The sequence below is a fragment of the Petaurus breviceps genome, unplaced genomic scaffold (assembly GCF_028583685.1).
Source record: "Petaurus breviceps papuanus isolate PSGF00001 unplaced genomic scaffold, PetGlider_PUasm1.0 90845, whole genome shotgun sequence".
Lineage (NCBI taxonomy): Eukaryota > Metazoa > Chordata > Mammalia > Diprotodontia > Petauridae > Petaurus > Petaurus breviceps.
In genome coordinates, this window is record NW_027187359.1 from 6,976,692 (window position 1) to 6,994,939 (window position 18,248).

Here is an 18,248-nt window from a genome sequence, read left to right on the forward strand (position 1 = left end):
GGGTTCAAGGATGCCCTCATCAAGTCCTATCTGGAGGGTTGTATTTGGTTGTGGACAGAGGGACAGTGATTACCTAAAGCAGATCTAGAGAATAGTAACCAGGATGCTGAAGGGTATGGAATCTGTCCTTATAATGATCAGTTGAAGGAACTGGGGGTGGGAGGTTTAATTTGGAGAGTAGGAGACTAAGTGGAGGGACACACACATCTTCATCTCTTGGAAGGGTTGTCTTGCAAAAGAGGCATTCAACTTATTCTATGTGGTTCCAAAAGGCAGAAATGGGACCAATTGGTGAAAGAAGATGTAAACTTCAGCTCACTGCAAGGAAGACCACCCCAATGCTGAGAGCAGGGCAGAAATGGAATGAGCTGCCTTATTGGATAGTGAATTCCACATAACTGAGAGTATTCAAGAAAAGACTATATGACTAATTGACCAGAATTTCATAGAAAGGAATTTCTGCATTGACTTTTAAAGTCTTTTCCCCATATTATTGTTTCAAGACATGGTATGGTAGAAAACACGTGAGACTGAGAATCAGGGCAATGGGTACAGTGGAAAGAACATTGGCCCTGGTGTTGGATGAGCTGGGTTCAAATCCTGTCTCTGACATTTATTACTTATCGGACCTTAGGCATGTCACTTAACTGCTTTAGACCTCAGTGTCCTCATCTGTAAAAAGAAAGGGGGAGGGGGCAAGGACTAGATAGTTTTTGAGATCCCTTCTGCCTTTAACATTCTAGGAAGGGACAGGACAAATAAATGCATTGATTTCCTCCTGATGCTCTGGGAACCCTCCACTGAGCCTGTGTGGGGCAGAGAAGAATGGCTGGGAGGGCTAGGATTCTAAACTTCCATTGGCAGATGACTCACACCCAAAAGAACCCTTCCATTTGCTTCAGCACCAGATCAAATAGATACTCTAGAATTAGACAATAGAATTTAAGAGTGGAAAGAGACTAGTAGGGAACCTTTCTTAGCCACTCTTTATACATTAAGTGTAAAAGAAGTAGATCATACAATTAGGGAAATACTCATGGTTCCCAGGGCAAATGAAAGGACTAGACCATTTCCTAGAGATAAGTATGTGGGGAGTGAGAAGGGAAGGGAGACGGAAAGTGAGTGGTACTAGGAGGGCAGTCGAATTTCACCAGCCTATCATCATATATAGTCCATCCGCATTTGCCTATACAGGCATCCAGCAAGGAACTGGGCCTTGTCTAAATCAAACAATGGGCAGGGGAAAGTATGACTGGTGTTTTGACCTGGTACCAAAATGTATAGGGCTCAAAATCAACACATTCAGGTCTTCTGTAGTTAAAAGACACTACAGTAACTCAACCCTCCAACTCAACTGAATTGGTTTTAATTGCTTCTTGTGTAATTCCCAAATGATGAATGAGGAAGCTGACTAGGAGGGCCTTCTTGTATTATTCATCCAGGTGCCTTCCTTGCTACTTGTTTCTGGGAGTGGGGTGGGAGAGAGAGAGACTGGATAGGGCAAAATCGTTAGTTACTGGTCTGAATATCCTAGAACCTATTTGCATTCTGAAGAATGCTTTTATCCTTGGAACTCTTCCTGGGTTGCTAAGAGAGGTCTGGAGCTATCTAAGTAAGGGACCAACCTACATCCCCAGGATGTCCTAGGTAGCTCTGAGCTTGGGGATGCTTGTTTGAGGACACCCAGCAACCTGGTGAACAAAACCCTCCTGTAAGCTGCTGGTTTTCCACCTTGTACAGAAAAGACTATGTGTATCAGCTCTGTTCTAGGCACGACTATGAGGTGGAGGATAAGAATAGAAAAAGAAAAGTTGGGGAAGAACAAGTTGTTACTGTTTATCAGATTAAGTGTGTTTTCCCTAATACATGAATAAACCAGTGCCCTGCTTTACCAATCAGTCCCTTGTACGCTTACATATTGTGAATCAATCATCCTAGGACATTCTGCTCTCCGAGATAGAGATAACATGGGATTTTGGGACCTGCAAGACTAGAACTGGAGAATCTGTAAACAGCTTGGTTCTTAATGTTGTTTTACTAGAAATATTTACATAGAACTTTATGGTTTGCAAGCTGCTTTACTTATATCATCTCATTTGGTTCTCCCTGAGACCCTGTGAAGTAGGTGCTATTATCCCCATTTTACAGATCTGGAAACTGAAGCTTAGCAAGATTATGTGATTTTTCCCAGGGTCAAACAACAAGGAAGTATTTAAGGCAAGGCTTCCTGACTCAATGCTTTAGCCACCTTGCTGCCCAATATAAAAAAATAACATCCACTGATGTGAAGGATCAGCAACCCCACTCAACAAGTTGTTACAAAACAATGGTGCTAGTACCAATTCTTACACCGTGACCCAATCCCCTTTCAGAGAAGCAGTCAGACTAGGGAGCAGTATTGATAATGGGGATCTCGTGTTGCTGCTATATGGGACCATGAAATGGAAAACTGTCCTGGGGAGACCCCCCCATATCTTGTCACCTGGTGAAAGGCCAGTTGCTCTTTCTAGTCTTTGTCCTGGCCCTTGAAGCCTGCCTTTGGGAAGGTTAAGGGACTGTCAGTCATTCTCACAATCTTCATTAATTAATTTAACCAAAAAGCTTCTAATACCTAACAGCTATGAGCGAGCAAAGACAGTTTTTGCTGAAGGGATAGGAAAGATTGCCTCTAAATTGCTCCTGTCGTGGCCTCAATGTTTTGTTCCAGTGCAATCTTAAATATACTCAAAGACAGAAATTGAAAGGTCATCCATCTTAAAGGTTATTAGCTCAACCCTGTCATTTTATAGAGGAATCTCATATTGCTGTCTCTCTCTCTTTCCTCTCCACACACACATTCCTTCTAACCAATAGTAACAATTTTTTCTTTTAAAAGTTGTTGATAGGGGTGGCTAGGTGGCGAAGTGAATAGAACACCGGCCCTGGAGTCAGGAGGACCTGAGTTCAAATCCAGCCTCAGACACTTAACACTTACTAGCTGTGTGACCTTGGGCAAGTCACTGAACCCCAATTGCCCTGCCCCCTTCTCCAAAAAGCAAAAAAATAAAAAACAAAAAATAAAAGTTGTTGATATCTTTCTTTTATGTCACATTAATTTCATTTTTAAAATAAATTTTATTGAGATCTTTTTAATTTAACTATAATTTCCCCTACTACCACCTCTGCCATCTCAAATAATAAATGACATTTTATTAAGAAAAAAAGGGGGAAAATCAGTATAACTGATCAGTGAATTGGAAAAAGTCTGAAAATAATGTGCAATGTGCAAGACCTGTGAACCTTCCACCTCTGTGAAGGAATGGGTATGTCTTCTTATATCTTCTTTTGAGTCATGCTCATTTTTTCTTATAATTTTGCACCATTGGCTTTTGGTGTGTGTGTGTGTGTGCGTGTGTGTGTGGTTGTTCTGTTTATATTGTTGTATTGATTGTGTGTGTTTCCTTGGCTCTGCTGACTTAACTTGCCATCAGTTCATGTAGATTTTTCCATGGCTGTCTATATACATCATATTCATAATTTCTTATGGCACAGTAATATTCTATTACATTTATGTACCATAATTTGTTTGGCCATTCTCCATTCATTGGGCTTCTACTTTGTTTCCAAATCTTTGCTATCACAAAAATTTATCAATAAACTCCTTAGATAGTAGGAACCTAGTAGTGGGACCTTTGGGTCAAAATGTATTTACATTTTAATCACTTTATTTGATAATATGAAATTACTTTCCAAAATAGTTGTACTGATTCAGTTTTCCTTCTGAATTTTCATTTGTTCTCTTCTGTGCTTTTAAGAAAAAATTCTTCGGGGCGTCCAGTTAGCACAGTGAGTAAGAGCACCGGCTCCAGTGTTGGGATGACCTGGGGATCAAATCCTGGGCTCAGACACTAAGCACCCACCCAGAAACACCTGGCCGTGTAACCTTGAGCAAGTTACTCAACCCCAATTGCTTAGGGGCGGCCAGGTGGCTTAGTGAGTAAGAGCTCCAGCTTCAGTGTCGGGATGACCTGGGGATCAAGTCTGGGCTCAGATACTTAGCACCACACCCAGAAATAACTGGCCATGTAACCTCGAGCAAGTTACTTAACCCCTATTGCTTTAAAAAAAAAAAGAAAAAGAAAAAATTCTTCATTGATTCCTCTTACAACAATATACTAGTGTGTCCAGTTTCCTGTAATACCTGACTCTTCTTAACTTTTGGTATCTTTGCTCATTTGTAGTATATGAATTGAGACTTCAGGGTTGTTTTGATTTACATTTATCTTAGTAGTGATTTGGAGCATTCTTTCATATGGTTATTAATAGGTTCTAATTCTTTTGAGAACTTTTCATTCATATCCTTTGACCACTTATTTATTGAGGAATAGCTTTAGTCATATGTACATACATATATGTGTGTATACATATTAAATGTTTATATATCTTGGATACCAAAACTTTATCCGAGAAATTTGATACAAGGACTTTTTTTCTCCATTTGGCCACTTCCCTTCTTTCTCTAGGTGCATTAAATTTGCCTGTGCAGAAACTTTTCAGTTTCATGTAATCAAAGTTATCTATATTATTAAAAAAAATTATTCAAAAAAATTAAGAAGAGTATTTCCATATGCAAAATAAAACAGAAAAGGGGGACTACATGTGAAACTGTGAATTTCTTATTATATGTAGCTTGTTTTTCCATGTAAGAATATAAAATATTAGACATGCAACTTTCAAAGCTGTCATATTTGTCTGTAATCTTTTCTAGATTTCCATTTATTCTCTAAAGAAAAAATGCCTCAATGATCCCCTTATTTTTTCTTTTTTCCTCCCAATACTATCACTCATCTCCTTCCCCTTTCTACTCCAAACTATTGTCTCCCCACCAAACAACACAAAAATGAAAAAGAATAACAAAACTTTGTAACAAATATGCATGGTTAAGCCACACAAGTTCCAACACTGGTCATATCTAAAAATGTACATCTCTTTCTGTATCTTGAATCTCTTTACTCTTCATCCAGAAGGGGTACCATGCTCTATTATCAGTCCTGACCTCTGGAATTATGATAGGGCAATACATTGATCACAGTTCTTAAGTCTTTCAAAGTTGTTTTTCTTTACAATTATAGGAGTAGAGTTGAGTAAATTAATCAAGTCATCCCACTCTCCTTAAAGTAAGTAATGAAATGCTAAGACCTTTAAAATTTATCGATAGAATACTTCTTTTTGAAATTAATCTTTCAGAGGGTGGAACCAAGATGGTGGAGAAAAGGCAAAGACTCACTTGAACTCTCCAAAATTCTCCTCCAAACAACTTTAAAATAACTCAAAATGAATTCTGGAGTGGTAGAACCCACAAAAAAATGGGGTCAAACCATTTTTACATGACCATAGAAAGTTAATATGATGACAGGTAAGATCAAAATGTAAACTCAGAAGACAAAGTCAAAACTACTACATTCAAAGCTTCAAAGAAAAATGTGAATTGGTCTCAGATTCAAAAATAATTACTGGAAAGTTCCCCCAAAATTTTAAAAATAAAACAATCCTCTACCTTTAGAGGAAAAATTGGGGAAAAACAAATGAGAGCAATTTTGGAAAAAAAAAGGGGGGGGGGTCGACAGCTTGGTAAAAAAAAAGAAAAAAAAGAATAGGTCAAATGGTAAGAGGCACAAAAATCCTCTGAAGAAAATAACTCCTTAAAAAGCATTATCGCCTAAATGGGAAAACAAATATAAAAGCTCATTGAAGAAAATAATTACTTAAAAATTAGAAATGGGCAGGGGGGTGGAGTCAAGATGGCATACTATAAACAGGACTTCCATGTAGCTCAGGCTCCCACCTTCTCCAATTCATGTAAAACATGATTCTAGACAAACTTTGGAGCTACAGAACCCATAAAATGACACAGAGAAGCTAACCTCCCACTGAAGACAGCCCAGCAGGCTAGAAGGAAGTGGCCAGTACAGAGCTCTGGGAGCCAAGCCCAGCCCTGCACCAGTCCATGGTTTTAGCCTCAGGGAAACCTGACCAGCATCTGGCTGGAGGGACTTCAGATCACCATCAGCTGTGGTGGTTTCCAGAATTATCAACCCATAGATGCCAAGGACAAAGTGAGAGGTCAATGCAGTGTGGACTTTGGGACCTGGGAATTCGGGAGTGTGATCCAGCCTTTGCTGCCGGGGTGAGAAGCAGCTGAGGCTCCACAGTCATGCATCTGCCCACCACATGGCTGCTTCAGAGCTCCTGGTCTGCAGATTGTAGGGGGACCAAGCAACCAGTCTGAGGGGTAATCGCTCTTGCTTTAACCTGCTTGGATCTGGATCGCTGTCTAGGGTGGAGGTCCTGGGGTACTTGAACAGTTTGCTAGAGCATGTGGAGGCTTCAGAGAGGGCACCCAACTAACAGCTCTAGCAGCTGAGAAAACTCCACCATTTGGGATAAAGCTCCCATTTCTGGTAGCAGAGTTCTACTGTGGCAAAAGGCTCAAAAGTCAAGTAATTGAGTGGCAACATGAGCAAGCAAAGGAAGCAAAGCAAACAGAGCAATCCAACTTTACACTCCTATTTTGGGGACAAAAAGGATCAAAGTATGGAACAGGAGGAAGACAGCAAAGTCAGAATTCCTGCACCAAAAGCTTCCAAGAAAAATATGAGCTGGTTACAGGCCACAAAGGAGCTTAAAAAGGATTTTGAAAATCAAATAAGAGAAGTGAAGGAAAAATTGGGAAGAGAAATGAGAATTATGCAAGAAAATTATGAAATGAAAGTCAACAACCTGACTGAAGAAAATAACACCTCAAAAAATAGACTAACTCAAATGACAAAAGAAGCTCAAAAAGGCAATGAGGAGAAGAATGCCTTAAAAAGCCAAATTTGCCAGATGGAAAAAGAATCTCAAAAGCTTACTGAAGAGAATCACTCCTTCAGAATTAAATTGGAGCAAATGGAAGCTAGTGACTTATTGATAAATCAAGATACTATTAAATGGATCCAAAGAAGGCAATGTGAAATATCTCATGGGAAAAACCACTGACCTGGAAAATAGATCCAGGAGAGATAGTTTAAAAATTATTAGACTACCTGAAAGCCATGATCAAAAAAAGAACCTAGAAATCATCCTTCAAGAAATTCTCAAGGAAAATTGCCCAGGTGTTTTAGAACCAGAGGGCAAAATAGAGGTTGAAAGAATCCACCAATCACCTCCTGAAAAATATCCCAAAAAGAAAACTCCTAGGAATATTATAGCCAGGTTCCAGAATTCCCAGATCAAGGAGAAAATATTACAAGCAGCCAGGAAGAATTAGAATACTGTGAAAACACAATCAGGATAACATAGGATCTGGCAGCTTCTACACTGAGGTATTGAAGGGCTTGGAATATGATATTCCAGAGGTCAAAGAAGCTGGGATTAAATCCAAAAATTACCTACCAAGCAAAACTGAGTATCATGTTTCAGGGGAAAATATGGTCATTCAATGGAATAGAGAACTTTCAAGCATTCTTGATGAAAAAACAAGAATTGAATAGAAAATTTGACATTCAGATACAAGAAGCAAAAGAAGCAAGAGAAGGTAAACAGGGAAAAGAAATCATAAGGAACTTATCAAAGTTGAACTACTTATATTCCTTCATGGAAAAACAATAATGGTAACTTATGAAACTTTTCTCAGTATGAGAATAGTTGAAAAGAATAGAAATGTGTGTGTATACATACATACATATATATATATGCATACATATATATGTCTATATAGGAGGGTACATGGGCGTATGAATACATATGTGAGTGTGTGTATCTATGTCTACAGGTATACATAGACAGAGGACACAGGACCAATTGAATAGGAAGGGATGATACTTAAAAGGTGAAATTAAGAGGTGAGAGAGGAATATAATGAGAGAAGATGGGGAGAGACACAATGGGGTAAATTATCTCATATAGAAGAGGCAAGGGGAAAGGGTTAAGATGGAGGGGAAGAACAGGAAGGCAAAAATGAATGAGTCAACCTTATTCTCTTTGAATTTGGCTTAGGGAGGGAATGACATACACACTAAATATGGCATCTCACCCTACAGGAGAGTAGAGGGGAAGGAGAAGAGATGGGGGATAATGGAAGGGAGGGCAGGCTGGGGAGGAGGGAAGTTGGAAATGCCCACATTTGAAAAGGGACAGGATCAAAGTAGAGAATAGAACAAGTGGGGGGTGGGATAGGATTGAGGGAAATATAGTCTGTCTTTCACAATATATCCACTATGGAAAATTTTTGCATAGCTACACATGTACAACCTATATTGAATTGCTTATCTTCCTAGTGAGGGTGGGTAATGAAGGAGGAAGGGAAAGAATCTGGAATCCAAAGTTTTACAATCAAATGTTTAAAATATATATATACACACACACATATTATTATTATTATTATTTTATATGTAACTGGGAAATAAGATATACAGGCACTGGGGCATAGAGATCTACCATGCCCTACTGGAAAGTTGGAGGGGGGAGGGGGAGAGATATGGGAGAGAGCAGACTGGGGGAGGGGATATTCAGTGGGATCGCTGTTTTGGAGTGGAGGGTAGGGAAAAATGGGAGAAAATTTGTAACTCAAAATCTTGTGGAAATGAATGATGTAAACCAAAAAAAGGAAAATTAAAAAAAAATTAGAAATGGGCAAGTAGAAGCTAATTACTCCACGAGACATCAAGAAATAAAACAAAATAAAAATAAAAAATCATTGGAAATGACATGGAAATTTTACTGAGAAGAGATAATTTAAGAATTATTGGACTAGGGGCGGCTAGGTGGCACAGTGAATAAAGAGCAAGCCTGGAGTCAGGAGGACCTGAGTTTGGTTCTGGACTCAGACACAACACCCACCTACACACACACACACACACACACACACACACATACACACACACACACAACTAACCGTGTAACCTTAGGCAAGTTATTTAACCCCAATTGCCCTCCAAAAAGGCAAAAAGAAAAAAAAAGAATTATTGGACTACCTGAAAGCCATGATTTAAAAAAAAAAAGCCTAGACATCATCTTTCGAGAAATTATCAAGGAAAACTGCCCTGATGTTCTAGGACTAGAGGGTAAAATAGAAATCAAAAGAATCTACCTGAAAGAGATCCCAATATGAACAATGCCAGGAATAGCCAAATTCCAGAATTTCCAGGTCAAGGAGAAAATATTGAAAGCAGCCAGAAATTCAAATAACATGATGCCACAGTCTAGATTATGCAAGATTTAACAACTGACTAGAGAAAGCCTAAGGGGATGTAATATTTCCTCTGATTACTTGTCTTGTCAGTGCAAGTAGGGATTAGAAAAGTAACTCCAAATATTGTTGTAACAATGTTGCAACCATGTTATTGCTACTATGTAAACTATATTTCTGATTCTGCTGACTTCACTCTGTATTAGCTCATACAGGTCTTCCCAAGATTTCACTGAAACAGTCCTTTTTTGTCATTTGTTCTGGGGCAATAATAATCCATCACATTCATATATCATAATTTTTTTTAGTCATTCCCAAATTGGTGGACACCCTTCTTGGTTTCCATTTCTTCACCACTATAAAAATAGCTGCTTTAAACATTTTTGTATATTTTTCCCTCTCATCTCTTTAGGCTATAGGACTAGTAAGTGGCATCACTGGGTCAAATGACATGCACAGTTTCACCAACTCATTTCTCAATTTTTCTCTTCCCTCTCCCATCCAGAGATCTATCTAACAACATAAAAAAGAAAGAAAAAAAAAGGCAATTTAGAAAAATGAACCGACACATTAACTTAATCTAATATTTTTCTTTCTTTTTTTTTTTTTTGGAGGGGAGAACACAGGACAATTGGGGTTAAGAGACTTGCCCAAGGTCACACAGCTAGTAAGGGTTAAGTGTCTGAGGTCGGATTAGAATTCAGGTCTTCCTAACTCCAGGGCTGGTGCTCTATTTACTGTACCATCTAGTTGCCCCTAAATCTGATAATATTTACAATGTTCCATGCCCATAGTTCCCCAGCTTTGCAAAGAAGGAAAAGAGATCAATTTCTCATCAAGGACAAGCTTGGTCATTTTATAATTACACAGAGTTCAGTTTTCTGACTTCCTCATTTTACAGAGGAGAGAGTGCAGACCCAGTGAAGGGATGGAATCATTCCCTACCCCCATTCTCCTATGGTACTTCTTGCTCATGGCAATTTTTTTTTTTTTGCAATTTAGAGCAATATAGTGGCTATCCTAACATAACACCTCTTCCTCTTTTTTCCTCCTTCCTCTCTCCATTACCCTTCTCTCCCCTCCACTTCCTTTCTTTTCTTCCTCCTAAGGCAAGCTCTTTCTAACCAATGTAGCTATACTTTATGTTTTCCAGATCTCTGATCTTTAAGCTCACATTTTGCTCACTTAAAAGATTGTCATCCCTTTCATTTGATGTGCCTTATGTCTCTGGGCTTCTCAGGGCCAAACATTCCCTACTTATAAGCACCAAGCACAAGATAGACACAAAGACCTCCTGCCCCTCCTGCTGCTCTATCCAAGGAAGCTATCATGGAAACCCTTGCAAGCCTTTAGACAGTCTTGTAGGTTCAGAAGCAGAGGAAGCTATGAAAAGCAGGAAGGGCCTAGAGGAGTAACGTAGAGAGGTGGGAAGAGGTAGCTGGTCTACTTAGTGGTATCCCTACATATCCAAAATACCAACTCTCCCCTACCCCCCCAAAAAAGAACCTTTGCAGAATATTTCTTCTTTACTCTGGTTATACTGACTTAAATTCCAGTTAGGGATTAATTTGAGCTAACCAACCTCTGTGTAAAGGGGCTCTCAGTCATTCATACATCTGTGTGAATTAATTCAATCAGAAAGCTTTTTCTCCTAACACTTCATTGAGCTCAGCTGCCATGTATGTGGGTGTGCGCTGCATGTGCACCATGTCAAAGGGAGTCTTTTATTCAGAAGATGGGAAGAGATTCTAGTTACATAGAATCATAGAATTAGAGCTGAAAAATACAAAAAATAATTAAGAAAAATTCAGTTTAGGGGCGGCCAGGTGGTGCAGTAATAGTGCCGGCCCCGGAGTCGGGAGACCCAGGATTGGTTCCGGCCTCAGATACTTAGCACTCACACAAAATAACTGGCTGTGTAACCTTGAGCAAGTTACTTAACCCCAATTGCTTTAAAAAAAAAAAAGAAAAATTCAGTTTGGTTGAAAGGGTGACCCCATGACAGGTGGACCCCCTTGAGCAAAAAGTAAGACCAAGGCTATGACTACTGATGGGGTGGAGAGGAGAGGAAATAGGTGGGGGCTAGATGAGGAGGAATTTATCTGTCCTGGTAGTTTACTATTTTAACAAATTATTTTTGCTAAGTAGGGGATATACTCCTGTAATGTAAAAAATTAAAAACTTTCATTTTCTTTTTAAAGCAATTGGGGTTAAGTAACTTGCTCAAGGTTACACGGCCAGTTACTATTTCTGGGTGTGGTGCTGAGTATCTGAGCCCGGATTTGATCCAGGTCATCCCGACACTGGAGCCGGTGCTCTTACTCGCTGAGCCACCTGGCCACCGCTAAGCAATTGGGGTTAAGTAACTTGCTCAAGGTTACACGGCCAGGTGTTTCTGGGTGGATGCTAAGTGTCTGAGCCTGGGATAAAAACTTTCATTTTCTTTTAAAATTGTTTAATACCATTACTATGTCTGTATTCCAAAAAGATAAAAAAAAAAGAGGAAAGGACCTATTTGTACAAAAATATAGCAGCTCTTTTTGTAGTGGCAAAGAATTGGAAATTGAAGGGTTGCTCATCAAATGGGAATGACTGTACACATTGTAGTGTATGTTTGTATAGGGAATACTATTGTACCATAAGAAAGGAGGAGCAAGATGCTTTCAGAAAAACCTGGAAAGACTTGCATGAACTTATACAGAGCAAAATGAGCAGAACCAGGAGAACATAGTACATAAAAACAGCAGTATTATATGAAGATCAACTGTGAAAGACTTAGGTATTCTCAGCAAGACAATGATCCAAGACAATGCCAAAGGCCTAATGATAAAAAATGTTATCCACTTCTAGAGAAAGAAATGATGGAGTCTAAATGCATATCCAAGTACACTATTTTTTCACTTTCTTTCTTTTTTTGTTTAAGTTTTCTTCCACAAAATAATTAATAAATGTTTTACAAGATTGTATATGTATAACCTCTATCAGATTGTTTACTGTTTTAAGGAGAGGGAAAGGGAGGGGGTAGGGAGAGAGAGAATTTGGAACTCAGAATTTTTAAAAATGAATGGAAAAATTGTTTTTACATATAATTGGGGGAAAATATTTTTTAAATCATCATTTAAAATTATATGTGCCCTAGGGCAAAACCCCAGTCATCCTATTTCTGGATGGTAAAATGTCAAAGGCACAGGAAATGGAAAGGTAACTTCTGAAGTTTGTCCCTAGGAAAGGACAAGGACAAGTTTCTACTTCCCTCCTCTGCTACCTGCTCCCATGGCCTAGAGCAACGTAGCAGGTTATACCAGCTTATACCATTATATATGCATGACTTCTCTCTTCTCTCCCTTACACTTTTGCCTCTTTTTTTCTTCTCCCTGCTAAAGCAAGCTCTTTCTAACCAAAATGACTTCTTCCCCTGCCTTATATTTTCATAATATGATCTCTCCCTGCTCTCCTGGCCCAGAACTGAAGCTAAATCTCTCAGAATTATTGATCAATGACAACATGGCTTTATGACCTTGGAACTGGCTATTTTAGATGTTTGTAGTCTCCTCATTTTACAGAGGAGGAAACTGAGGTCCAGGGGAGGGGGAAATGATTTGCTCAGAGTCACATGACTGATTAGTTGTAGATCTCAGATATGAATCAAGGTTACCTGACCCCACTTCTCCTGTTTGCTATACCAGATATCCTCTTGGAACATAGGCATTTGGGGAAAGACCCTCATTTATAGCCTTATCATTAATGATAAGAAAATAATTTTCATTTTCAAGTAGCCCTTGAAACTCAAATTTGGAACAGACCTGTAACAATTAACAGAGGACTTGCCTACACAGCAATCCCCAACTTATTCTCTCCCATTATACAAGGGATTTGTCCAAAGGACTACATTTCCTACAAGGCTTGAGACTGAAAGAGTGTTCCAGATCATAGGATCACACATCTAGAGCTGGAAGGGGCATCAAACAGATCTACTCCTATTCCTTCATTTTGTGGATGAGGAAACTGAGGCTCAGGGAGATTGTGACTTGCCAAAGGTCACATAGTAATCATTAGAATCAGGTCCCCTGACTCCAAAACTAGTGTTCTTTTCACTATATTTTGCTGTCTCCACCTCCCCACCCCCAAAACAAAGTGCTACATATATCCCCCCAGTGTTGATTGGATCCAAAGAGGCTCTCTGCATGTCAAGAGGTTTGAAGGGGGTTACAAGATCCGTGGAGGTGAAGGAATGATAAAGTCCTGAACTGCAGTGAGGGGAGAACACACACAGCAAGCAGTGTGCAAGGTATTTTGAACCTCTTATGTCCCATCTGCACCATAAAAGCAAGCTTCTAACTTTTCTTTGGCCAAACCCGGTGTATGGAAGTGTCCGCCTCAACCTATCAGCACAAAGTGATTATATTCTTCCACCATCTTCAAAAGTTAGAGAGATTGAAGGGAAATCAGATGATAACATTTGTAGAGAATGTTTTGCTACTTGATTCACTCCCTTGTTACCTATGTTTTTTTTTTAATATTTTAACTAAATGAAAACTTTTTTTCTTTTTTTAATAGTATTTTTTTCTTCAATTACGAGACAATTTTTAGCATTTTTTTTACAAGATTCTTAGTTCCAAATTTTTCTTCTCCACTTCCTCCACTCCCCTCTGCCAAAAATGGTAGGCAATTTCATATAAGTTATACATGCACTATCGTGTAAAACATATTCCCATATTAGTCACATTTGTGAAAGGAAAAAACAGATCAAAAGGAAAAAATTATGAAAAATAATAAAGTGAAAGAAGTATGCTTCAATTTGCATTCAGAGTCCATCAGCATTTTTCTTCATGAGTCCTATGTACTTGTTTTGGATCATTGTGTTGCTGAGAAGAGTCTAGTCATTCATAGTTGATCATCATACAATGTTGCTGGTACTGTGTACAATATTTTTCTGATTCTATTCATTTCATCCTGCATCAGTTCATGCAAGTCTTTTCAGGTTTTTATGAAATCTACCTGTTTATCATTTCTTATTGAATAATAGTATTCCATTACATTCATATATCACATCTTGCTCAGCCATTCACCAATTGATGGGCATCCCCTCAATTTCCAATATTTTGTCACCATGAAAAGGGCTGCTACAAATATTTTTGCACATGTAGGTACTTTCCCCTCTTTTTTTGCCTTTTTTTTGGAGGGCAATTGGATTTTAATTTGCCCAAAGTCACACAGCTAGTAAGTGTGTCAAGCATCCAAGGCCGGATTTGAACCCAGGTCCTCCTGACTCCAGGGCCTGTGCTCTATTCACTGCACCACCTAGCCACTCCATTTCCCCCCCCCCTTTTTTTATGATCTCTTTGGGATACAGACCTAGAAGTGGCATTGCTGGATCACAGTTTGGTTGCCCTTTGGACATAGTTCCAAATTGCTCTCCAGAATGGTTGGATCAGTTCACAACTCTACCACTTTTCCCACATTGTTCCTAACATTTATCATTTTCCTTTTTTGTCATATTAGCCAAGCTGATCAGTGTGAAGTGGACAGCAGAGTTGTTTTAATTGGCATTTCTTTAATCAAAAATGATACAGAGTACTACTTCATATACATGTAGATAGCTTTGATTTCTTCATCTGAAAACTGTCTCTTCATATCCTTTGATCATTTATCAATTGGGGAAAGGCTTCTTTTACACTTGCCTCTATATATTTGAGAAATGAGTCCTTCATCAGAAACACTTGCTGTAAAGATTGTTTCCCAGTTTTCTGCTTTCTTTCTAATCTTGGCTCCATTGGTTTTTGTTTGTGCAAAAGTATTTTTAATTTAGTATAATCAAAATGATATATTTTAAATTTTATAATACTCTTTATCTCTTGTTTGATCATGAACCTGTAACCCACTTAACTTCTTTAAGAATTTGGATGCTATACCACTTGGTGTATATATATATTTAGTATCGATATCTCTTTATTGTCTGTGGTACCTTTCGACAAGATGTTATTTCCTACCTTATGTCTTTTAAAGGCTTTGTCTGAGATCAGGTTTGCTACCCCTGCTTTTTTTTTTACTTCAGCTGAAGTAAAACTATTAAGCTGAAGTAAAAATATTAAGTATGAAGTAAAAATATGAAGTAATACATTCTGCTCCAGTCCTTTACCTTTACCCTGTGTGTGTCTCTTTGCTTCAAGTGTATTTCTTGTATATGGTAGGATTCTGGTTTTTGATACACTGTTATCTGCCTCCATTTTATAGGGGAGTTCATCCCATTCGTATTCACATTTATGGTCACTAACTGTGTGTTTTCCTCCACCCTATTTTTACTCCTGTTTGTCCTCTCTCTCCTTTCACCCTTTCCCTCCTCACCAGTGTTTTGCTTCTATCTACCACCTCCCCTAGGCTGCTCTCTCTTCTGTCATTCTCCACCTTTATGTAATCTCCTCCCTTCCTCCTTTTCTGTCAGGTAAGATAGATTTCTACATTCAACCGATTTGTGTATATTATTCCCTCTTTGAACCAATACTGATGAGAGTAAGGTTCAAGCGATGCCCATCACCCATCCTCCCATTTTCCCCTCCATTGTAATAGTTCTTTCATAGGCCTTTTCATATGAAATAATTTATCCCATTCTACTTCTCCCTTCCTTCTGCACCCAATGTACTCTCTTTCTTATCCCCTAATGTTTTTATGTCATTCCTTCAAATTCAGCTCATACCCATACCCTCTATCTATGTATATTCTTCTAGTTGTACTATTGGTACAATTGTTAAGAATTACAAGTATCTTCCCACATAGGGATGTAAACAGTTCAACTCCATTGAACCTCTTATATTTTCTTTTCTATTTTTACCTTTTTAGATTTCTCTTGGTTCTTGAATATTGAAGATCATTTTTTTTGTTGTTCAATTCTGGTCTTCTCCTTAGGAAAGCTTGAAATCCTTCTATTTCATTGAATGACCATTTTTCCCTTGAAGTATTATGCTTAATTTCACTGGGTAGGTGATTCATAGTTGTAGTCCTAGTTCCTTTGCCTTCTAGAATATCATGTTCTATAACCTCTAGTCTTTTAATGTTTCAGCTACTAAGTCCTGTGTAATCCTGATTGTGGCTCCCCAATATTTGAATTGTTTCTTTCTGGCCACTTGGAGCATTTTTTCCCTTGAACTGATAGTTCTGTAATTTGGCTATAGTCTTTCTTGTGGTTTTTATTTTGGGATCTTTTTCCTGAGGTGATTGGTGAATTTTTTCGATGCCTATTTTACTCTCTGGTTCTAACAGGGTGGTTTTTCCTTGATAATTTCTTGAAAGATGCTGTCTAGGTCCTCCTTTTGATTATGGCTTTCAGGTAGTCTAATGATTCTGACATCATCTCTCCTGGATCTATTTTCCAGGTCAGTTGTTTTTCCAATGAGCTATTTTACATTTTCTTCTATTTTTTCATTCTTTTGAATTTGTTTGGTTCTTGATGTCTCATAGTCATTATTTTCCACTTGCCCAATTCTAACTTTTTTTTTTGCCTTTTGGAGGGCAATTGGGGTTAAGTAACTTGCCCAAGGTTATATGGCTAGTTTTTTTTTGTGTGTGTGGGTGTGTGTATGTGTGTGGGTGTTAAGTGTCTGAGGCCATAACCGAACTCAGGTCTTCCCGATTCTGGGGCCAGCGCTTTATTCACTGCGCCACCTAGCCACCCCACCCAATTCTAACTTTAAGGGGTTCTTTTTTTAAGTGAATCTTTGTGTCTCCTTTTCCATTTGGTCAGTTGTACATTTTAAGCAGTTATTTTCTTTTTCCAAGCTGTTGACTCTTTTCTCATCATTCTCTTACATTTCTTTCCCCAATTTTTTCTTCTACATCTCTTATATGACTTTTTAAACTCCTTTTTGAGCTCTTCCATGAGTGCTTTCTGGGCTAGAGACCACTTGTTTTCCTTTACAGTTTTGCCTGTAGGTGTTTTGCCATTGTTGTCCTCTCCTGGGTTTGTGTCTTGTTCTTCTCTGTGACCAAAATAACTTTCTATGGTCAGATTGTTTTTTCGTTGTTTTTTTTTTCCTCATCTTTTTTGGCCTTTTTTCCTTTCTTTTAAATTTGAGCTCAGTTCCTGGGGTGGGAGGAGCACTGTCTCAGGCTCCTTGTGCCAGGGATTGCAGGCCCTGGCTTTTTACCTGGTGCTATATTAGCATTGCCCTGAGGCACATGGGAAACCCTTGTATCTGTTGCTGCAATGAGGGAGTAGAGTGGGAGGCTGTGGGCTCTGGCAGCTTATCTGATGCTGAGTGGTAGCTGGTCCATACTGAGGCCAGTGAGATGTCTCTGCATTTCCCCAGGGCTGACCACTTGAGATTGCCTTTTTGTCTAGGGCTACACTGAAGCACATGGTGGTTTTCAGAGCTAGTCTGCCCTGTTCCCCTGGCTATGCTGAGGTATATGGCAGGGGTGGGGAGGGGAGGTCCTGGTGTTGGTGCTTGCCTGCTTCACTGCACTGGGGCTCAGGATCTACCTGGTTGGGTCAAGTGGGGCTTGCTGGGACCTAATTAAATACTTTTTCTATTAGATTTGTATGCCACTACATCAGCAAGAATTCATCTGTGATTTAATTTGGCTCTGAAACAGCCTTTTGGACCTGGCTGTACCTGAGAGGGATAATACATACAGCTTAACATTTCTTCTTATTGAACATTCCTCTAGGTCAAGACCACTTCTCAAATTATCATCTTATAAAACGTCTTCCTGAGCATTGGCAACCTTAGTAGTCTGCAAACTGGATGGACAGTGTGGCCAAAAGGGATGCTACATGCAACTTAATTGAGTCTATTCATTCTGTTCAACCCTTTTTTATATCACAACATGGTACACTACCTGGGTTCAAGGAATCCTGAGACAGAAGGATAAGGAAAATACCTGCCTGTGGCTTTATTCTCTTAAATGAAACAGATAACACTTGTAACTCTATCCTCCCTTAGCATCCAGAGATTAGAAGGAAGTGAGCAGGATTCTAGAGGTCTCCCATGTGGCAGCCAGAAGACCATTTGGTCAGGATGTTCTCAGCAAGGCAGCTTCACCA